The sequence below is a fragment of the Topomyia yanbarensis genome, chromosome 1 (assembly GCF_030247195.1).
Source record: "Topomyia yanbarensis strain Yona2022 chromosome 1, ASM3024719v1, whole genome shotgun sequence".
NCBI lineage: Eukaryota > Metazoa > Arthropoda > Insecta > Diptera > Culicidae > Topomyia > Topomyia yanbarensis.
In genome coordinates this window covers 125,636,726-125,660,769 of record NC_080670.1, presented here as the reverse complement: position 1 = coordinate 125,660,769, position 24,044 = coordinate 125,636,726, and the positions used below count along the sequence as shown (strand labels likewise).

The window sequence follows — 24,044 nt, the reverse complement described above, 5'->3', positions numbered from 1 at the left end:
AGCACAAAAGTCAGCCTCATGTGGGAGTGTTTGAGAGTGAATCAAGGTGCGATAGAGATAGCACCCAAGTAAGCCTCATACAGGACGTATGAACGCGTGAGTGAGAGTGAATGAGTACATTAAGTACAGCCATCCCCCAGAATTAGTACCGAGAGGTAGTTCCTGGGAGAAACGATGGCGGAGCCCAATGGAGTTTGGTCGGTGTTAATGGCAGCGTCACCATTCGAGCCCGACACGCCCCCAGTGCACCCCGTGCGGTAGCTTGGACCCTACCAATAGCACGTGTACTGGGCTAAGACGTAAAGATCTTCTCCATTGTAAAAAAAGATAAACTTTATCACAGTGAGACGTTGATATTTTGTATACATCGTTGGGTCGTTGCTGATCAGAATCCCGAAAAGTCAAAACCAGAAGTAGGTAGCTTTATTGCGTGAATGAATTTTAACAGCAAAGAATGTACAACGTATGCAACTCTTTTCTTATTATATAAAATGACATTGAAGGTTGCAATGATGTTCCGAAGGATTATTTGGAAACATCCATGTCATGAAAAAATCATATAATGAAATACTGTTGCTTATAACACTAAACTTTTGCACTCTCTTCCTTTTACTACGTGATGAAGCTACTATATGCACATATTTGTATAACACATACTTATCTACACTTCACACTTACTTTCACTCTGATACACACGTACATATTACACTTTCAATAATGAAGTGGAGCGAAAATTATTTTTTATTGAATTAATTTTTTGAGGTGCACACAAAAATTGGTTTTGTCAAGAACCTTCTAAACAAAAATCTACACAAAATATATAATTTTATTGGTTTTAAGACAATTCAGAGGAAACGGTACCTTTTGGTGTCGGTTTTAATCATACTTCTCCTACAGGTTAAACCATGTAAAATTTTATTTGCCAGAAAATTACTATGAAGTTGTACGCTATACTACACCCAAAACAAAATTCGCGCGAGTGCCGGAGGGTTAAGAATGGCATTGGCTTTAAATTTCCAAGCAAAAACGTGATTGGAACACTTCAGTTAACCACCTCTGTTCTTCTCTTTTTCTTTTAGCCAATGTGGTGCACATGCGCCAGGCATGTGATGTTTGTTGTTAAACGACTTTTTTCTATGTTCCTCAAATCGTTGCAGTAGTTCTGTGTAAGGGTTTGAGCTTAGAGATTCAAAGAGCTTGAGTTCGGGCCCCCGAGTTTTGGTAACATTTTTTTCATCAGCTTATACAGTTAATGTACTGTTAGTAGCACGACTGGTGCTGGCAGGCTTGGCTGCAGAGAGGAAGGAGCTCTCTGGCCAGGAACTTATTTCTCATTCAACAGTTCGGATGGCTTAACGCAGGCAAATAACTCTTACGTCACCAACACGGTGACCATACATGCCGACATAAAAAGAAATTCGCGTTAAATAATTACAAAGGCTTGAACCGACAATCATTGTCCCACCGAAGACACCCCTTTACTAACCGAGCTAAAGCGATACATAACAACGTGATTGCAAAGAGGCATACATAAGTTTCGCTTGAGCGTGAACGATCCAAGCGTATTGAGCTGCTGCTCGTGCATGCATGAGTATGAGACATTACAAAATGACGTCATATGAGTAAAAATGCTCGAAAAAATGACAGCTCAGCAGTTTACATGGACTTCGAAAATTTTTGATTCCGATTCAGTGCAAAAATTTCTTTTAAATTCTAACACCATGTAGCTCGCCATACGTTTCCCAACCTTTGAACGGAACAGATCGTTATACTTCACAGTGTTGTTCGGTGTGTAAGTTTCAGTGAGTGAAGGTCATCTTTTGTTCGTTCGTTAGCTGCCATTCTGCTGGTGCCGTTAGTAAATCCAGTACATTGTCTTCGCTGGTGCGGAACAATCGACGTATTTGCAGATAAATTTTGTTTGTTTTCTTTCCTTTTACTCTATTTTGTAATCAAATAATAAGACACATCCCCGTTTATATAACGCCCTGCCCTCGTGTTAAATGACCGAGGGCGAAATACCATCTGATGTAATCATGGAAGTCCCTGATCCCCCTAACATTCGCATTGCTCCCCGTATAAAGCAGTACCCACAAAATTCCTCTGGGCCATGGGTGGTATATTTTCGGACCGGAGAGAAACCGGTTAATATATTAAAACTTTCTCGGGACCTGACTTTCTCGGTAACTTAGATAACACGTGTTCGGGCAAACAAGATACGTGTTCTAGTGAATGATCACGGCCAGGCAAACGCGATTGCTTGCTGTGAGCGCTTTACGCGGGAATTTAAGGCGTACGTGCTATGGCCGTAGAAATCGATGGGGTGGTGTCCGAACCGGGCCTGAAATGCGAAGAACTGTTGGAGCACGCGGTTGGCTCCTTTAAGGACCCCTCACTTCAACAGATTAAGATCTTGGAATGCAAACAATTGTATACCGCAAAAACCCCGGGGGCGGTAAGACTACCTACTCTCAATCAGGCTCGCTTCGGGTAACATTCGCCAGGTCCTCTCTTCCCAACTACATCCTCCTTGACAAGGTTCGCTTACCCGTTCGCCTGTTTGTACCGCGGGTCATGAGCTTCAGCAATTGCAAGCAGTTGAGCCACACAGTCACATATTGTGGAAATAAGAAACAACGCGGCAAATGCGAGGGAAAGCATGAGGATGACTCTTGCGGCAAAGAAACTGTAACGTGTATTTGCTGCGGGGGCGCTTCGCATGCTCTTAAATCATGCCCTGCGTAGAAGCAGCGCGGGGATAAAATTAAGCGCTCCCTTAAGGAGCGCTCGAGGCGCTCTTTTGCAGAAATGCTAAAGAATGCTTGCTGGTTTGGCTAACGTTAAGTAAGAATCTGATGATCCTCAAGAAGGAACATCTCTCGTTAACCCGGGGGAGTCCAAGAAGAGGAAAAATCTTTGCTCTCCTAGACTACCTCGTAAGGGTCCCAAGATGTCCTCCTCTGAGAGTGCGCCAACAACATCTAATAAAACCAACGGAAGTGTTGCGCTAAAGCCGAAGCAATCTGCTCCCGGATTTGAAAATTTCAATTCAAACAAGGACTACCACCACTTCCAGGGACACCAGAAACCCCAAGTGTCCCTCTTTTTCAAACAGACACTCAGCCCAGTAATGTACTAATGAAATTTTCTGACATCGTGGACTTAATTTTCACAGCTTTCAATGTTACTGATCCTCTTAAAAGCCTTCTGATACGTTTTCTCCCTATAGTGCAAACATTTTTGAAGCAATTGACTACTAACTGGCCCCTCCTTGCAGCGATCGTATCCTTCGATGGCTAAGTCATTGAACGAGGTCACCGATTCGATCACTGTTCTACAGTGGAACAGCAGAAGTATCCTCCCGAAAATTGATTCCTTTAAATTTTTACTAAATAGTTTAAAATGTGATGCTTTCGCATTATGTGAAACTTGGTTAACTTTCGATATAAATCTTAACTTCCACGACTTTAATATAATTCGCCTAGATCGAGAAAACCCCTATGGAGGAGTACTTTTGTAGATTAAAAAATGTTATTTTTTCAACCGAATTAACCTGTCGCTTGTCAAGTTTTTATCAAATGCAAAGATTTTTGCATTGCTTCCATCTACATTCCTCCTAGAGCTTTGGTAGGGCACCGAACGCTTTGTAATATCACGGAGTGCTTACCGGCACTGCGGATAGTTCTGGGAGACTTTAACTCGCACGGTACGGTATGGGGTTGTCTTCACGATGATAATTGATCAACATTAATCCAAGATCTTTGCCTCAATTTCAACATGACCATCTTAAACGCGGGAGAAATGACGCGGATTCCTACACCACAAGCACGCGCAAGCGCGTTGGATTTATTGCTATGTTCGACATCGCTACAGTTAGATTGCAGGTGGAAGGTCATCCCTGATCACAACGGTAGCGATCATTTGCCTATCTTAATTTCAATTGCTAACGGTTCAAGACCATCAGAAACAATCAATGTCTCGTATGTCCTCACACGGAACATTGATTGGAAGAGTTACGCGACCTCGATATCCGTTAAAATCGAATCCACTGGGGTACGGCTCGACGTATGCGTAACCGCAACAGTACCAACGAGAACGTGGAATATTAAAACCGCTAGATATTCGCTTTCGCCAAGAAGATCTGTCCGGACTCTGTCCCGGTATAGAAAACGTACCGCGGAGACGCGTCACGATACCGCGAACAAAACACCGTTTTCGATGGTGGAATTCTCACTTACTCTCTTGTCATGCAACAATAACACCCCAGGGTTAGACAGAATCAAATTCAATTTGTTGAAGAATCTGCCTGACGCTGCAAAAAGGCGCTTGTTGAACTTATTTAACAAGTTTCTTGAGGGTAAAATTGTCCCTCATGACTGGAGGCAAGTGAAGGTCATCGCCATCCAAAAACCAGCCTCCGACCACAACTGATATCGACCGATTGCAATGCTGTCCTGTATTCGGAAATTGTTTGAGAAAATGATCCTGTTTTGGCTCGACAACTGGGTCGAAGCAAATGGCTTACTGTCAGATACACAATTTGGTTTCCGCAAAGGCAAAGGGACGAACGATTGTCTTGCGTTGCTTTCTACTGAAATCCAAATGGCGTATGCTAACAAAGAGCAGATGACATCAGTCTCCTTGGATATTAAGGGGGCTTTTGACTCAGTTTCTATCAATATTCTGTCAGAGAAGCTGCACCAGCATGGTCTTTCACCTACTTTAAATAACTTTTTGCTAAACCTGTTGTCTGAAAAGAACATGCACTTTTCGCATGGCGATTTAACAACATCGCGATTTAGCTACATGGGTCTTCCACAGGTCTCATGTCTAAGTCCCCTACTCTACAATTTTTACGTGAATGACATTGACGATTGTCTTGCCAATTTATGCATGCTAAGGCAACTTGCAGACGACGGGGTAGTCTCTGTTACAGGGTCCAATGCTGCCGATTTGCAAGGACCATTGCAAGACACTTTGGACAATTAGTCTGCTTGGGCTCTTAAGCTGGGTATCGAGTTCTCCACGGAGAAAACAGAATTGGTTGTCTTTTCTAGGAAGTGTGAGCCGGTGCAACTCTAGCTTCTATTAATGGGTATAACGATCAATCAGGTTTTCACATTTAAATATCTCGCGGTTTGGTTCGACTCTAAAGGTACCTGGGGATGTCACATTAGGTATCTGAAACAGAAGTGTCATCAAAGAATCAATTTTCTCCGGACAGTAACTGGAACATGGTGGGGTGCCCACCCAGGAGAGCTACTCAGGTTGTACCAAACAACGATATTGTCGGTGATGGAGTACGAATGCTTCTGTTTCCGCTCCGTTGCGAATATACACTTCATCAAACTGGAGAGAATCCACTATCGTTGCTTGCGCATTGCCTTAGGTTGCATGCACTCGATTCATACGATGAGTCTCGAAGTGCTGGCGGGCGTTCTACCGCTGAAAAATTGATTATGGGAACTCTCATATCGATTTCTCATCCGATGCGATATCTTGAACCCGCTGGTGATTAAAAACTGCGAGAAGCTCGTCGAGCTTAATTCTCAAACCCGTTTTATGTCCTTGTACTTCGACTACATGGCACAGAGCATCAATCCTTCTTCATATAATCCCGACCGTGTCCCTTTCTTTGATACTTCTGATTCAACTGTATTCTTCGACACATCCATGCAGGAAGAGACCCGTGGAATCCCGGATCATGTACGCCCACAAGTGATCCCTAATATATTTTATAATAAATTCCGAGAAGTCGACTGCGACAAAATGTTCTCCACCGACGGATCAAACCTCGATGGGTTCACTGGCTTCGGTATATTCAATGATAATGTCACCGCTTCATTCAAACTCAATGATCCCGCTTCAGTTTACGTTGCCGAATTAGCCGCTGTTCACTATGCCCTTGGGATCATTGACACTTTACCCACAGATCATTACTTCATCATTTCGGACAGCCTCAGCTCTATCGAGGCTCTTCGTGCGGTGAAGCCTAAAAAGCAATTCTCGTTTTTTTCTGGGGAAGATACGGGAGTCTCTGCGCAAGTTATCTGAAAAATCTTACCAGATTACCCTTGTTTGGGTCCCCTCTCATTGTTCTATCCCGGGTAATAAAAAGGCCGACTCTTTAGCAAAGATGGGCGCTTTAGAAGGTGACATCTACGAAAGACCAATTTGCTTCAAGGAATTTTACAGTATTTGTCATCAGAGGGCACCCGACAGTTGGCAAAACTAGTGGAAGAATGGGGAACTTGAACGATGGTTACATTTTATTGTCCCGAAGGTATCAACGAAGCCTTGGTTCAGGGGGATGGACGTGGGTCGGGATTTCATACGTGTAATGTTCCGGCTTATGTCCATTGGATGCGCATTTGCGGCGTATTGGGCTCACAGAGAGTAGTCGGTGCGCTTGTAATGAAGGTTATCACGATATCGATCACGTTGTCTGGGTATGCGCCGGGCATTGTGACGCCAGGTTTCAGTTAAAGAATTCCCTTCGGGCCCGAGGTAGACCACCCAATGTCCCAGTTCGGGATATGCTGGCAAATCGAGATCTCCCCTATATGTCCCTTATTTACATCTTTATAAAAACGATAAGCATCCTAATTTAGCCTCTCTCTCTTATTTCTCGTTTCCAGAAGCTCCCTGTCCTTCCTTGTAGACCGGACCAGTGCCAGAGTGCCACTATGCGACCGCCATCGCCCTGCATAGAAGGAAGGTGAAGCGAGAGCGACTCGATGGTCTGATAACTTCCCCGCGGGTCTGAAGAATACCATCCACCAACCCGGTACTCGACGACCTACTGACAAGGCACTGTGTCGCTGATCTTGCCCGAAAGTTACTAGTTCTGCTGTTCTCTCCATGTCATCATATACGCCTTCTCTCCCCTGTCCTTGATAGAACTGCAGCTACACCGATGATGGAAATAAGCCCCCCTTTGAATATCTTAACCAAGCATAAGTCTCCTTCAAAAAACTTAAATTTGTATTCTGTATTCATAGTTTTAAGATAGCTGTTGATTTTATTCTTCATTAAAACTATTGTCCCCCATCTTGTAAATAGAATTGTATCCCTAGTTTTAAGATATCTGAGAAATTTCTCATGAATATTTGTCCCCGCTTTCATATACCAAACTATTCTCCTAGTTTTAAGATAACTGTATAATATTTCGTAAAAAACTATTTCTCCCCTTTTGAATATCTAACAGGATTCCTTGTTTTAAAATTTTTCCTAAAAAAAAATCTTTTGCCCCCACTCTTGTATATAGAACTGTATTTCTAGTCTTAAGATAGCTGTAGAATTCTTTCTCTTAATAAAAAAAATATCTGAACATTGTAACCTCCCAGTTTTAAGTATTTAAAATGTAAAAAAAAAACAAATGAATTTGACACTGCCAAGCTAACGCATTTGTGCATATCAAATAAACGAACTGAATAAAAAAAATAACAAGCTCGCTGAGCTGTCATTTTTTCGAGCATTTTTACTCATATGGCGTCATTTTGCATCAATCGTGCGAATGCTCTAGGCGCGATTACATTTTCACTGGATACATTTCAAGATAAATGCGGTAGCTTCGTCAGTTTTCACTATTTTCACATACATGTTTAACAAGTATATGAATACTAGGATAGCACAAATTTTCAAATTCAGTGGAACCGATCTAGAAATAATCGCAATACGATCACCATTAACTAAATGCACAATTTTGATTTGATATGCTGCATTATATTTTGGCACAAATGGTTTAAAGTTTGTAAAAGATTTAACATGGATAAACAATCAACAATAATTAAATTCGTGTAGGCAGTTTCCTATGTGTTCTAAAAATGTACAACGCTAACTCTGGCTGATACTAGTACAGTGTACAACTTTTCCAAGGAAACCAATAGGCTTCGACTTCTGGTTCAAAAGTTATTCTGTATACCTACAGTGTCTATATCGTCCAAGAAAATTGAATTTATCTGAATACCCTGGCTGATATTGCAATCAAGTTAGGGTGACCATATGAGGCGAGTAAAAAACCAGGACAGTCGAAAGGGGACTGGCCTCCCCCGTAACCTATCAATCGACTGTGCTTTCTCCACAGGTTTTCGGCAGTTACAAAGATCTTGGGTCGGGCAGGCAGAGCTTGGGCAGTAAAAAAGTTCTGTGGGTCTGAAAGGAAGAGCTCTACCAGAAATTTTTTTGTGGGAATTCGATCACTGTGCTTTTTAGGATTTATACACACACACACGCGAAGTTCTTGCTACACCACCACCAGCGAAAGTTTCATGCTGTTGTTGGAGAAATCGGAAATCCTGAATTGAGCAAATGAGACGAATTATTATGAGATCGTCTGTGCAGGAACAGGCGAGAAGTTTTCAGCACTAAATACACGTCATTGAAGCAAAGCAGAAACATCAACGGTCGCAAGTAGCTTCCCTGCGCTATATCTGGCAATCTCGAATGACAACCATTGGTAAGCAGTATCACAATGATCGGACACGCTGTGCGTAGATTCTGTTATTCCAGCATTCGTTGGTGGCTGAGTTGCAAATCCGGTTGTTGGTGATTTAGTAAATGTTGTTGGGTTTGCTCGCGGATATACCTGGAAAAAAGTTTCTCCAGGTTTCAAACTTTCACCGTTACGTACTTCGACATCAATAGTGAATTTATTGGTTGTACGCGGGGATAGATCGTGCAGACTCACACCAGTCTTATCTTTGTCAATCTAAACGGGTATCTTGATTCTAACATTGACATGCGCAACGACATGTTGCATGTTGTTTCCCATAGCCAAACTTTTCGCCATGGCCAAAGTTTTAAATGCTATCAGTACCGCATTACGAGTATGCGCCTTTATTAATTGTTCCACTTCGCGCACACAAGGGTGGATTGGACAAATGACCACTGTATTGGATCGAAGATTGTTAAAATTTTGCTGCTGAGTTTCAATCATTTTTAAATAAACGATCGATACCGCATCAATGAAAGTAAAGGTGCATTATTCTCCACACTGGTTTGGGACAAATGTTATTTTTCGATTGCTTTGCTGGCGCGGTACATATAGACGGCAGACTGTATGTTGAAGCGTTCGTTTGATTCACTGCACTATTACCAAGCAGCGCGATTATAGCTTCCGATCCGATTGAGATAGAAAAGTAGACTGATTAGGAACTGGTATTGATCCTAAAGGGATTCCATAATTACCAGCTCGAGAGAGCGCTCAATAAGGTTATATCACGACAGTTATTGTTGTTTCGCCATTTTCCTTTTTATGAAATGGATTTACAGTAAAACGAAAAACAGCCACTTGCAAGAGAACTCCAAAAGAAGCAGAATCGCAAAAACTTCGATGTGTCTTCTTAGAGGTATGCACTAAAGGGAATTTTTCGGATCGCGGAATCATTGTTTCATCGACATTGCTAGCGGCCAGAGTTTAGTCCACAACTGGAATCGGTTCGATTTGTTCGATTGCCAAATGTTGTTGCAAACAGACTACAGCTCATTCATATGGTACGTACATACGAACGCCTCTTTCTCTTTTCAATTTCCATGTAAAAAAGTAAGTTGGAAAAAGAAATAAAGAGGTACTATCGAGAGCAAGGATGCAAAATGCCTACCTTTTCTGCGGCTGTAATTTTTCTGCCTACATTCTCATTTCTCTCTTGGTGCTGCTGTCATTCGCTAGTGCAGAACGCCCAGCGCTGTACGGCTGCCTGTGTGCAAAGCAGTAACATGACAAAAAACTACTGTCCCCAGTACAGCCACCAGACGCGAGCGGTACAGCTTCTCTTTCCTTATTTTACATTTTTTAATATTTTCAATCTTTTTAATATCTTTATTCAAAAATTACGACAATGAATGCGGCTTATTTACGCCACGGCCGGCATCAACGCTTTCGTGTGCGGGCTTCTCCCTTTGACTATGGAGAGAAAAATGTACAAAGCGAGAGCACAAACTTTACTACGCCACACTCTCACCGAGCAGTCGGAGTACAGCAGCAAAACAAAAATGTATTCTACTGCTGTACGGGAGAATGTACTCGATTTGGCTACCGTTCTGACAAGAGCTGTAGTGATGCGTCGCTGTAGCGGGCTGTACGGCTTGTACAAATGTAAATATACCGAAAAAAATGTAGTTTATCGGTACCGTTGGCATCCCTGATCGAGAGATTAAAAAATGCATCGGATGGTACAATTGAGAGATTCGAGTGTATTAAGTTTTGTTTGTCGTACTCTGGAGCAGAGTGAATAAAGCGAAAACTCAATAATTAGAAATATAACAAGTGTTCAATAAAAAATGAGAATTATTTCAATACCTTTCTGTAATTAAAGAAAAGAGCGTAAATTCTTTTCTCTCCAAGACAATTGCTCTCTGAACTTCGTATAAATGGGAGACATGGTTCATTTCGCTCGAGTGCTGTCAGTTCAATCAAAGATGGCGTCGAAACAGCAAGTACTCCGCGAGCGTGTTGTGCGGTTTACACTTGGCCATTGTGGAAAAAAGTTTACGGTAGACCACTTTCGAGACAAAAACGTGCCCGTGAGCACAGTTTACCAAATCCCGGCATCCCTGAGCGTGGAGCGGAAGGCCGGTATCGGCCGCCGACGAAGATAATGACGAAGAAAAAGAAGGAAGCGTTGAAAAAGCTGTTCGACAACAAGGACGAAACGAGTTTGCGTGATGCCGGCCTCAAGATGAAGGACATCATCTGTCGGAATAAGACTCGGTCCCCCGACGACATGGACGAGCAGGTAGCGATCGGGAAATCGCAGTGCTGGTGGATGACGAACAACTACCGCGAGACATTGCTGCTCTCGAACACCCACATTCCAGGAAATGACAGCTACTATTCCAGCGACAAGTCGGCCACACACCCCGAAGTAAAATATTAGTTTAAGCATAAATTTAAAAGAAATGTTATGCTGTACATCGCCATATCGGACAGAGGAATTTCAAAACTGTGGTTCAAGCCGAGCGGTCTGGCCATCATTCAACAAGTGTACCAGGACGAGTGTCTTGAGTGTATTCTTCTGCCGTTCTTAAAGGAGCATCATGTGGTTGGGAAGTACGTCTTCTGGCCGGACAAGACGTCTTCCCATTACGCCAAGAAGACGCTGTAGTATCTTGAGTAGAAAAAGATACCGTACGTGCCGAAAGAAAGAAACCCCACTAACTTGCCCCAGTGCCGTCCCATTGGGGTTTTTTCGGCTCCCTCAGTGCTTTAGTGTATAAAAATAATTGGCGAGTCAAGGATACGAAGCAGTTAACTACCAGGATACGGAATTGTATCCGGAAGAACGACGTCAGTGCCATGCAGTGCTCTTGTGAGAACATCGCGACTAAGTTGCGTCGTACTGCTGACCAGGGCCCCTTCTCTAATATTCATTGACATTTTTTTGAAGAATAAACATTATGTTTTATAATAAAAAATACTGAATTCGTTGAAGATTTTTTTTGTTTTTCAACTACATGACTGAAAAAACTCTCATTTTTATTGAACACCTGTTATTAGGCTTACAGGAGAAAAACCAGGACAAATCAAGCTTTTTCCTCGACTTCCCAGGACACCAGGACAGTCATTAAAAGCCAGGACATGTCCTGGGAAACCAGGACGTATGGTCACCCTAAACCAAGTTAACCAACCTCTGATTATAAAAGTATTATTATGACAGAGGAACAACATCTCATAGTAATTTTCGGGCTAATTAAATTTTACATGGTTTAACCTGTAGGAGAAGTATGATGAAAATCGACACCAAAAGCTTTAGATACATTTTTTCTGAGTTGTCACAAAACCAATAACGTAATATTTTTGTGTAGAATACTTGTTTAGAAGGTTCTTGGCAAGACCTATTTTTGTGAGCACCTCAAAAAATTAATTTAATAAAAAAATAATTTTCGCTCCACTTTATTATTGAAAATGTAATATGTACGTGTGTGTAAAAGTGAAAGTAAGTGTGATGTGTAGATAAGTATGTGTGATACAAATATGTGCATTAGACCGGCAACAATTTTGAATTTTCTTCGGAACACTGTTAAATCAAACGGTAATTGGCTTCACATACCACTTGTCAAATATGAGCTTTTTTCGGAAACTTTAATTCACTCTCAAGAGTTTTAAAGTTTGTGTGTGAAAATATATGAAAAATAGGCTATTGAAACAACAGTTTTAACACAAAATGCCAGTACCATCTTGTGCGTCCCAAAATTTGCAGATATATAGCCTTAAGTGTAAGGATCAACATTGCCGAAGACTGCAATTTGATCAGATTTTGCAGTAAAAAGATATTCTCATATAAAGTTATGTGTTGCCTCTCTTTCTCGCACATGCTAAGAATAGGAAATTTAAAAAAAATGGTTGGTCTTCAAAGTTATATATTTTTTTGGGGGATCCTCCAATCAATATGCAATCTTCAACAAAGCTATTCGTTATAAAATTAGCTACGCGACTTGAAATAAGCAGAGTTAAGGTGATATTTTTTATTGTAATTTAAATTTTTATTTTCGAATTTCCATATATATATATATATATATATATATATATATATATATATATATATATATATATATATATATATATATATATATATATATATATATATATATATATATATATATATATATATATATATATATATATATATATATATATATATATATATATATATATATATATATATATATATATATATATATATATATATATATATATATATATATATATATATATATATATATAGAAACTTGAAACCTCTTGTGGGTGAACTGGAGCTATCGGAAAAAGCTCATATTTTGCATAGGATTATCATTAACCAATTACCATACGAATTAGCAGTATTCCGAAAAAAGTCAAAATTGTTGCCGGTCTAATGTGCATGTTGTAGCTTAATCACGCAGTAAAAGGAAGAGAGTGCAAAAGTTTAGTGCAAATTCATTCACGCGGTAAAGCTACCTACTACAGGTTTTGACTTTTCGGGATTCTGATCAGCAACGACCCGACAATGTATACAAAAGATTAACGTCTCACTGTGATAAAGTTTCTCCAGGACAATCCAAGAGACCACTTTTCGGTTTGAGGAGCATATTGCAGAAATAGCAAAAGCTTCAAAAAAATCTGATGATCAAAAATTTATTTTTCTTTTAATTCAAAAGGGACTGATAAGCAATACACATATTAAAAGCCTTCCTGTGCATTTCTGCTACTGGCATAGTGTGATAATAGTGGAATTGAAATATCATAAAGATTCCCCCAGTCATTTGTAATGGATCACAAATATATATAACCATCTAAACAGCGTGTCGGTCTTGTCCCAATCAAAGGGGGTCAGTTTTACCCCAACAGCGAACATTTTTTCAAAACCAAAATATAAAGTGGTTCAAACCCGTCTTCAATGCGCGCAGTTGATGATATGAAAGGCAGATTAAAATGCAAACATGGCGTTTTGAAAAGCTTTAATTTGGTTAAAACCATAAAATCTACCATCAAAATCTAACATCCGGACGATTAACCAGGGCCGTCGAGAGCCGCGTCGGGCCCCAAGGCTTGTATTAATGCCGGGCCCTTTGAAACCTAAGCCCTCTAGTATGAGTTAGTACTTCTTCAGCCATGGGAAACTTGTCCTTGGTTTCTATTAGTTTCCGGTTTACTCATATTGCCACATTCAAAGAAAGCATTCCAGACAGGAGAATTTCGACAGCTTCCTATTCTGTGGTATCCAAATCGGGTAAAATTACCATAGCTTCAAGTTTTTCAATTTGCAGGTACTCGGGAATCATGAATCACTAGCATCTAGTTCAAATGGCATTGAGGAAGTGGTAAAGTTAGGAGTAATGAATATACCTAAGAGACCACGAAGCATTATTTAATGGCTTTGGATATGTTCTATATTCGCATACAAAACATATTCTTTACGGATTCATAGTTCTATAGAGATCAATAAAGCACACTTAGTGTCGGAAAAGGCGATATAGTGTGCCAGAATAGAGCTAGTTCAGAAGCACCTTAATGGCTGTCAGCAATGTTAACATAGAGCCGTGTTTTTGAAAAATAACTCTTCTCTTCTTTATTGACGCAACAAAACAAAAAAAAAACAAATTTCGATAACGTACCCACCCTTCCTCTCTTCTTTTGTTTGACATGCCGACTGTTTAAATTGATGATTTAGTGCCTATAGAAATGGGATGGGAAAATTTGCATGTATACTTGTTTTAATCCAATTTCTACCTAGATGTTCGGTTTAAATTATGCAAACGTCTATTGTGGGTTATATTTGCAATTGTATTTTTTCGAAAAATCGTGCAGAATTTGCATTTTGATTTTAAGTTTATTGCATCATCATTATTACATGAAGGTTTACGAGTTTAGGTGACTATTGGAACGCATATGTATATTTGTTATTGTTCGGTGTCTTAAAGCACTATAAGAAGATTCTATATTAGTACTTAGTTTTCTATAAAAGCTTCATAGCATTTGTCTTCAAAAGCTTTTTAGCGCGATGCTGGTATAGTTGATATAGTGCTAGATTTAATGCATTGAGGCATTAACAATACTAGAATACGGCTTGTTAGCAATGGAAATGCTATCTTATAGCTTATCTAGAGTTTTAAAATAGTGCTAATGGTTACCTGGGCAACGACACAAAACATTTAAAACAAAGCATTCTGCACCCCCGGAAGGATGCTAAACGATCTGCAGATGCTACAATAGCAGGAATAATACTTTCAACCCCAGGAGGAAATTAGAATTTTTTTATTAACAGTGAGTGGATATATTTCGTTTCGCGAAACAAACACTTCTGCTTGATTAATGGTCTGGAACATAATCATCACGCTATCTCTAATATGGTGAAATTGTAGGGTGTAAACATTCACCATCTTTAGCTACAAAACTAATATGTACGGATCTGACAGAAACAAATATTCACTCAACAACAATCACGCCCAGTATCTCCATGCCAACAACCGGCACCACCAGTCAAGAAGCGAACGTAGAGGACGGATGCGTTTGTGTAGGCGCTCGCATTTTTGTATGACGCTCTATTGTTTTCTTCGAAAATACTTTAAATTGGCTTCTCAAAATTTTGTAGTGTATTCCGTCGATTCAAACAAAAAAATTCGTTTTTAAAACTTGTACACAAAATAGACAACTCCCTTAAGAACGTTTTTTGCCTTTCTCATATAAAGAAAGGCTATGCAATCACTGTAAAAATCGACTTTTTAACCGAGGCCCGGAGGGCCGAGTGTCATACACCATTCGATTCAGTTCGTCGAGATCGGCAAATGTCTGCGTGTGTATGTATGTGTGTGTATGTGAGTATGTGTGTGTGTCATTTAAACTCACACAATTTTCTCAGAGATGGCTGAACCGATTTTCGCAAACTTAGTTTCATCTGAAAGGTATAACGCTCCCATAAGCTGCTCTTGATTTTCTAGTTGATCCGACTTCCGGTTCCGGAGTTACGGGTTGAAGAGTGCGGTCTCACAGCAAATTCCCATTTAAACTGGTACCACCATGATGTTCAAATGATGTAAAACATATTGAAATTGATGTAACATTACTCTAGTTTGCGGGTCTATATCAATAATGACCAATCACAGTAGCTTTGACCACATTGGCCACCTATGACGGTTCATGACGCCCCCGGGGAGCCCACCAAGTTCCTAAGCTAATATCACACCCATTCCCCAACGAATTCTCTACCGATTTTTACCAACTTGATTTCAAATAAATGATACAGTAATACCATTGACTGCTGCTGAATTTCATTCGGTTCTGACTCTTGCTTCCGGAGTTACAGGGGTGTTAGTAAGGATACACTGGAATTTCCTATACAAATCGGTACAATCGTAATACCTCAGAGGCTAAAAACTATTGAAATGGTCACCAAATTACTTCTAATCGCAGATCTAGATAACTGATTGCCAATCAAACATTCTTTGAATATATTGTCCTCTATCGACGATTCCGGAAGTCCGAAATTCCGGGCATATTCCACAATTAAAGTCACATCGGTTCTTCGGTGATGACTGAACCGATTTTCTCAAACCAAGTCTCAAATGGAAGGCAAAATATGCAGTTGAGTATTCCGTCGCCGCACCGCCTCCCGCCCGCCTTGCCCTTACACCTCCCTCTTTCATCACTCCCCTCCCCTTGGACCACCCTCACGCCCGCATTTTCTTCATCCACCCTGTATACCGAAATAAGATGAAGGATTTCTGACGCATCCTCTACTCCCACTCTATTAACCCCCCCATTTCCTCCACTTTCAAACCCATTCCACCAACATTTCAAAATATAATCACATGAAGATAACATTGAACTCATGCTGATTAAGCTAATTAAATATTATGCTTTTGCCTTTCTCATATAGAAAGGTTATGAAATTGCTCCAAAAACCGACTTTCTAACCGAGGCCCGGAGTCTCATATAACATTCGACTCAGTTTGCCTAGATCGCAAAATATCTGTGTGTTTGTATGTGTGTATGTATGTATGTAAGTATGTATGTATGTATGTATGTATGTATGTATGTTTTTTTTAGAGAGCAGTAAAAACAAATTCAGGAAAACCCTGAGTGAGGAAAAATGTACAAAAACCCCAATGTCTCAGGGAACGGGTTTGAGCTGCCATCACCCGACCCACTAAAAACCACTGCTCTTGCCCAGAACCTGATTCCTCCCCGGCACTACCTTACGGCATTACTTCGGAGAGGGGTTTTTATGTGCATATCACACACACTAATTCAACTACTTGCTAGTTCGTTTCTTCCGCAGGGTTACAGCCCCACTCCTCTACACACCACCAATTCTCTACCATCCACACAGACTGACAAGTTCTGCATGGCAGTCGGAAAGCTGGCTGTGAGTCGAGGCTTAGTACTCCTCCCCTACGAGTACGGTCTGGGCGGCAAACTTCAGACTGTCCTATTCAACGAGCCCTTCGGCTCCCTTGTGCCAGTCAGCACCGCAACTCCCTTCTCGCATCATTCAGCGTCGTTTACTCATTGAGCACCAGACTTGTTCGCGAACTACTCGGTCTAGTCCCCGACAATGGACCTAGCCTACTCCGACGGAGAATTCCCCGGCGAGAGAAGTTCTCCCGAAACCGAGCCAACCAACCAGATGTCGAGGTCAGTTCGGCGAATCCGGTGGAGCAGGGCGTCCGGTTCGCTGATGCCCCGACTGGTGGTATTTCGTCGCGGTCTACTCAGTCTTGTCCCCGCCGGTGGATCTAGCTTACGCCGACGGAGAGTTCCCCGGCGAAGGAGGCTCTCCCGATACCGATTCTTCTTTTGTTTTAGCACCACAATTTCTTGAGCCCTTTGGCTTCCTCTCGTTTCGGTTCGCTCTACTTTCCCGATAAGCCATTCAGCTCCCACCCTCACTTGTTCGCGAACTACTCAGTCTAGTCCCCAACAATGGATCTAGCCCATTCTCCTGCAACCGAGCGGTAGATTTCTCCTGATTCCGATGCTCACAAAAACTGTGAGCCATTTAGCTCTCCGCGTCGTCTCGATCTGCTCGATCTAGTCCACGGCGGTGGATTTAGCCTACTCAACGGGCCATACAGTAGGTGCTGAGGTCTATCCGGCGATTCCGGTTGGAGCGTAACTTCCGGTTCACCAGCGCCCAAACGACCCACTGATAGCTCTGCGACGCGGTCTACTCGGTCCAATCCCCGGCGGTGGATCTAGCCTACAAACGAGCTACCCGGTAGGATGTCGAGGTCGGTTCAGCGATTCCGGTGAAGCTTGACGTCCGGTTCCCAGGCGCCCCGACGACCCAACTCGGTGCAACGTCACGTACTACTCAACTGGTCCCCGGCGGTGGACCTAGTTTACACAGTTGGAGAGTTCCCCAGCGGTGGAATTTCTCTCGAAACCCGATTTGCGGCTTCTTGCTGGTCTCTTCGCCACTTCCTCTGCAGCTCGGAGAGTATGCTCGAGACCACTCTGTTGACAGCGTCCCAGGTATGTTCATCACGGCATATCTCTTCGACGATATTGTCCACTGTCATACCAGGTATACCCCTACGAACTTCTTCGAATCTAGGGCATTCGAAGACCACGTGTTCCGGTGTCTCCTGCACGGTCGCACAACCCGGGCAAATGGGGTGACGAAGCATGTCCAAACCGATGCAAGTACTTCCGGAAGCATCCGTGCCCGGGCAAAAACTGCGTCAAATGGAAGTTCACCTCTCCATGCTTCCTATGTACCCAGGCCGATACATTTGGGATGAGTCGGTGGGTCCACCTTCCTTTCTCCGCGTTGTCCCACTCCTGTTGCCATTTAGCCAACGAGTCCGCTCGAACCTGTCTCCTAGCGTTACGTGCATTTCTCCGCTGATAGCATTCCACGTCCTCCGCCAGGGTAATGCAGATGGGGATCATCCCGGCGATAACGCATACTGCCTCCGACGATATTGTTCTGTAGGCACTCGCGACTCGTACGGCCATCAGTCGGAATGTCCTGTTTAGCTTTTCACGGTTCCGCTTGGTTTTCAGCGCAGCACTCCAGGCAGGAACCCCATATCGGAGTATCGATGATGAAACAGTAGATAGCAGACGTCTCGTGCTGCTTCTCGGACCGCCGACGTTTGGCATGATTCTCGCTATTGCGTTCGTTGCCTTCGCCGACTTTTCACAGGCGTAATCAACGTGGTTGTTGAAGCTCAACCGGTCGTCGATTATAACTCCCAATTGCTTCAATGCACGTTTCGATGCAATCACGTGCCCTCCGACGTCGATCTGCATCCGTTGGACCGATCTGCAGTTACTGACCAACAACACCTCCGTCTTGTGGTGAGCTATTTGCAGCTTGACCCCGTTCATCCAGCTCTCGATCGCGTCTATTGTCTCCGTCACCGACACCTCCACTTCTTCAAGTGTCTCACCCATCACCGTTAGTGACACGTCGTCCGCGAAACCTACGATTTTCACTTTCCTAGGCAGCTGCAGCGTTAACACCCCATCGTACATCCCGTTCCAAAGGGTTGGACCGAGAATGGAGCCCTGAGGAACGCCCGCTGTGACACGCAAAGACTTCTGTCCTTCGCTCGTCTCGTACAGTAGCACTCTGCTCTGAAAGTAGCTCTTCAGGATCTGGCACAGATAGTCGGGAACCCTCATTCTATGCAGCGCTGCAGCGATGGCTTCCCAGCTGGCACTGTTGAACGCGTTCTTTACATCTATCGTGACCACAGCGCAGTATCGATCTCCTCTTCGCTTCTGTTTAGATGACTTCTCGGCACTCTCGAGCACTATCCGAATTGCATCCACTGTCGATGCTCCTTTGCGGAAACCAAACTGCATCTTGGACAGTCCGCGCTCACCTTCCGTGAATTTCGTCAACCTGTTAAGAACGATCCTTTCCAGGAGTTTTCCGAGTGTATCCAGCAGGCATATGGGTCTGTACGAGGTCGGGTCGCCAGGTGGCTTCCCTGGCTTCGGCACCAACACCAGCTTCTGGACCTTCCACATTTCGGGGAAGTTGCCTTCATTTAGGCACTTCTGCATCACTATCCTGAACATGTCCGGATATGCCAGGATCGCAGCTTTCAGTACCACGTTTGGTATTCCATCCGGACCAGGGGCTTTCTTTGGTTTTAGGCGCTTCGATGCTTCTACTAGCTCGTCGTTAGTCACTTGCCGATCCATGTTTGTTCCTTCTTCCTCGCCGTGCGGTGACGGTGGCCATATAGTTGGATCGTGCTTCGGAAAAAGACCCTCGACGATTATCTTCAGCTTGCTCGGACACATTTCGGCTGGCGTCGTCGGACCCTTCATTTTCGCCATCACGACTCGGTATGCGTCACCCCAGGGATTGGCGTCTACTTCTCGGCATAGCTCCTTGTGGCACTCTGACTTGCTAAGTCTGATCTCCCGTTTTAGAGCGGCCCTAGCTTCCCGAAACGATGCCTTATGCACTTCTCTATCTGGTTCCGACCTTGCTCTTTGGGCCCGCCTTCTGGCTCTGAGACAAGCAGCGCGTAACGTACTAAGCGTCTCGTTCCACCAGTAAGCTGGACGCCGTTTGTTGCGTGGTTCCAGTTTTCGCGGCATTGTGGCGTCACAAGCCGCCACAATCCTTCTTGTTAGGTTAGCCGCATCCACGTTCTCGATCCCGCCGTTCGGCCGAAGTGCCTCAACAAAGAGGTCTTTGTTGAAGGCTTTCGTCTTCCACTTTCGTTCGCCGGTCACCCTTCTCTGTACTGCCGCGGGGTTCCGTTGGCCGATACGGTAGCGAATCTCCTGGTGGTCACTATGCGTATACGTTTCGCATACTCTCCAATCCATGTTCGCCGTCAATGAGGGACTACAGAATGTGACGTCTATGATGGACTCCCTCCCGTCTCTCCGAAATGTACTAACAGAGCCTTCATTGCACAATCGTACGTCTAACTTCGCTAGAGCTTCCTGCAGGATACACCCTCTTGTGTTGGTTACTCTACTGCCCCATTCCACACCCCAGGCGTTGAAGTCACCACCAATGACTACCGGCTTCCGATCGATCAACTGCTCGGTTAACTGCTCCAGCATTAGGCTGAACTGCTCTACTGTCCACCTTGGGGGAGCGTAACAGCTACATACGAAGATGCCGTTGATTTTGGCTATCACGAAACCCTCATAGGAACGTTCTACCACTTCTTGGATAGGGAATCTTCCCATTACTTGTATCGCTGCGGTTCCTGATCTATCCGCCACCCAGTTACCGTTATTAGGGGGGACTTGATAAGGCTCTGCGATCAAAGCGACATCGCACATAGTTTCTGTCGTAGACTGCCACAACAGTTGCTGTGCGGTATCACAGTGATTCAGGTTTATCTGGGTCATCTCCATCACCGTTGGCCTGCAGTCGCCTTCTTGTACGCTGGGCATTTAAAGCCACCCGTCTGATGGTCGTTTCCTTCCGCTGGGGTGCAAAGCAAGCACTTCGGCCTCTGCGTGCAGTCTCTCGCAAGATGGCCCGTCTCTCCGCATTTCCAGCACATCCCGGATCTGTCCGGGCCTTTGCAAGCCCCTGCTAAATGTCCAAAACCTAAACATTTGAAGCATTTCTCTGCTTGTTTGTTTACTCGTGGGGCGGCTCTCAGTAGGCATCTCGACCATCCAACTGTAACCTTACCTACCTCCAGTGCCTTGTCTGCAGCGGTTACCGGTAAACGTATCATCGCTATCTGCGTTCCTCCGAATCCCTTCCTTAACCGGATCGTCATGTGCACCTCGCCCAGTTTGCACTGCTGCTTCATAGCACCTCTCAGCTCGTCTTCCGTCGTTATTTCGTCGAGGTCTTTGCACACGATTACCATCTCCGGGCTTAAGGCTTTAACTTCTGCCTTTCCACCCATTGATTTAGTTATAGTCTCCTGCAAGGCAGAGCTACTAGTCGTAGTATTCTTTTTAAGCTCGAGGAGCATCTCATTTTTTTGGGTACGCCTGACTCTTAACACGTTTCCCCCCAAATCTTTCAGCTCCGGGTCCTCTCTGACCTTTTTGAGCAGTGCGGCGTACGTAGTCTCGTCATTTGCTTTGACGAGCACGGCTTCTCCCTTAGGCGCCTTCTGACGAGCCGAGGGTTCTGATTTCCTCTTCTGCTCCCCTTTTCGCTCCTCCTTCTTTTTGCTGTTTCCCGCGTTTCTCCTTCCGACCTACAACGGTGCTCCAGCTTTCACCCTGTAAGGTGGCGTCCTTTTCTTCGGCAGCAACAGCATCCTCGAGCGTCTGCCTCTTTGACCCGCCTGGTCTTTCTTCTCCTGGTGAGGATCTTGTCCTCTTTGGAGTTATGGGAACTGGCGTGTTCTCCACTCCAATCTGCCTCTCCTTACCCTGTTTCGGAGGGGCTAGGAGGACAGTGGCCTTAGCCGACGCGGATGCTCGCTCAGCTGAATCTGCCCTCTGCGTTGCCGTATCGTACTCTTTCACGGCAGACAGTAGCGCCTTCCGGATTTTGATGACCATCTCCTTAATGTCTTTGTGGACATTGTTTCTCATGTCCACGAACTTGTGGAGCTCCTCCACCAAGTGCCTCGCTACCACTACCTTTGGCGTTTGTGGAGTGTAGCTCCCTCCGCTCTGCTGCGGCTGTTTTTGTTGCTGCTGTTGCTGTTGCTTCGGCTTCCTCTCCTCCTGCTTTTGCTGGGTGGCTTCAGCTACTATTGGTGGTGGTGACCTCACCAACCCACCTCTGGCAAACGGATTTGCCGTGCCTGCTCCATTTATATCGGTTGCTTGTTGTTTCTCCATTTTATTTTATTGGGTCCCAACTCCGGGCCGCTATCTCCACTCGCTGCACATAGTCGCCTCTCGCGATCCCATGATTATCTATGCTGCCGAAAAGCAGCAGTGAGGTCATGCAAGGGTTGACACCATCTCTCATGGGGAGTAGTGTTCAGAGCCGGATCGGCGTAAATCGGGAATGCTCCAACCGAACCTAGTACCACCAACCAAATGATGGCGAGTTTCGAACGTACCCGGAGACCTGCCAGGGTTTTGTTGGAACGGAGGCAGCCATGCTGTTAGCCCACTCACCATTTCAAGTAGGTGTCATCCTTCCTTAATCAGGGAGTAGAACACACGCAGAAAAATGTATTGTAGATATAACAATATTCTGGTTCAAATTCAATAATAATTATTATTGTCTCAGGGCTAATAATATTCTTTTCTTGATTCAATCCATAATATTGTTATTTCTACAACAAATTCTCGTTTTGACGTTTCTAGATTTTAATCGCATTATCGGTTGAATCAACAATCAAATTGTTGAAACGATCGGCACTGTGTTATTGATCGAATGATGTGAACACGATTAGTTCAACAATATTCTGTTGTTGAAACAACGATTATTATAGTAAACAATTACTATTGAAATGTTTGTTTCTTTCTAGATTTCTTTCCAATAAAAATAAAACATTTTTTGCAAGGGTTTAATTTTTATTTATAATAAAACCGTTCTAAAACTTACAGAATCAGTTGCCATACAACTTTCAACATTTCAGGGTTGTTCTGTAAGTTAAAAAGACAATGTTACTGTCAATATAAATTACTTTAATATTTACACTTACGCAGAAATCATCCTTTACGTCAGTACAATTGTAGCACTAGCACCCCAACTGGCCTGTATGTTGTGACCGTTGTAAGTCTGTGGAAATAGAAATTTTGCATTTAGTAAAAGAATTGTGATGCTTTTGATTTGCTTTTCTTACTTACATGTATCAGGAAAAAAATATGTACCATGCACAGAATACACACAAAAAAACACAATACACGCTGATTTGGTACTATGCAAGACCAATATAAAATCAAATTTGATTGAAATAAAAATAATATTTTTAGTTCAACAATAAAATAATGTATATTTAAAAATCGCTGAGTTTTGAATCAATAATAGAGTGACGATTCAAATCAAAAATCCATTTTGTTGGTTTAACCGATTGAAATTTCGCTGCGTGCAGCACGCCTGTCAGCCCTAAGTCGCCATCCTTTTCGTCATCCGTGTCCTGTCCGTTGCCGTTCGCCATGGCCAGTATACCATAATCAAGATGTTACTGGCGTCGATCCTGATGTGCCGGTTGGGCTAGAGTGCTTTTATTGCCCAGATCTTAGATTATTGGAATCTTAGGATCTTAGCAGAAGCGGCACAGACTCGCTTCGTCGGAGATGCTTTCGGAGTTATGGCTTTTTTTAGAGGTTCAGAAGAGCCCAATCTTAGCCCCACCATATCCTAGCAAAACTCCCCAACTCGCAGTAGGGCTGTGGGGGGGGGGGGGTTCGTTAGGCCCCTAGACTCCTGTCCTTCCTGTCCCTGCTGCCCCCTGTATGTATGTATGTATGTATTTATGTATGTATGTATGTATGTATGTATGTATGTATGTATGTATGTATGTATGTATGTATGTATGTATGTATGTATGTATGTATGTATGTATGTATGTATGTATGTATGTATGTATGTATGTATGTATGTATGTATGTATGTATGTATGTATATATGTATGTATATATATGTATGTATGTATGTATGTATGTATGTATGTATGTATGTATGTATGTGCGGATTTGTTAA

The 24,044-nt window shown here is 43.2% G+C and overlaps 1 long non-coding RNA gene across 1 annotated transcript; it reads right to left on the bottom strand.

Annotated features, from left to right (window-relative positions):
- Positions 1-22,897: 22,897 nt before the first annotated feature.
- On the bottom strand, positions 22,898-23,207 carry LOC131676358 (uncharacterized). Its single transcript, XR_009303154.1, has 3 exons — positions 23,189-23,207; positions 23,044-23,120; positions 22,898-22,984 (listed from the first exon to the last, which is right to left on the bottom strand). It is a non-coding gene; the product is annotated as an uncharacterized LOC131676358 (long non-coding RNA).
- Between the last annotated feature and the right edge of the window lie 837 nt (positions 23,208-24,044).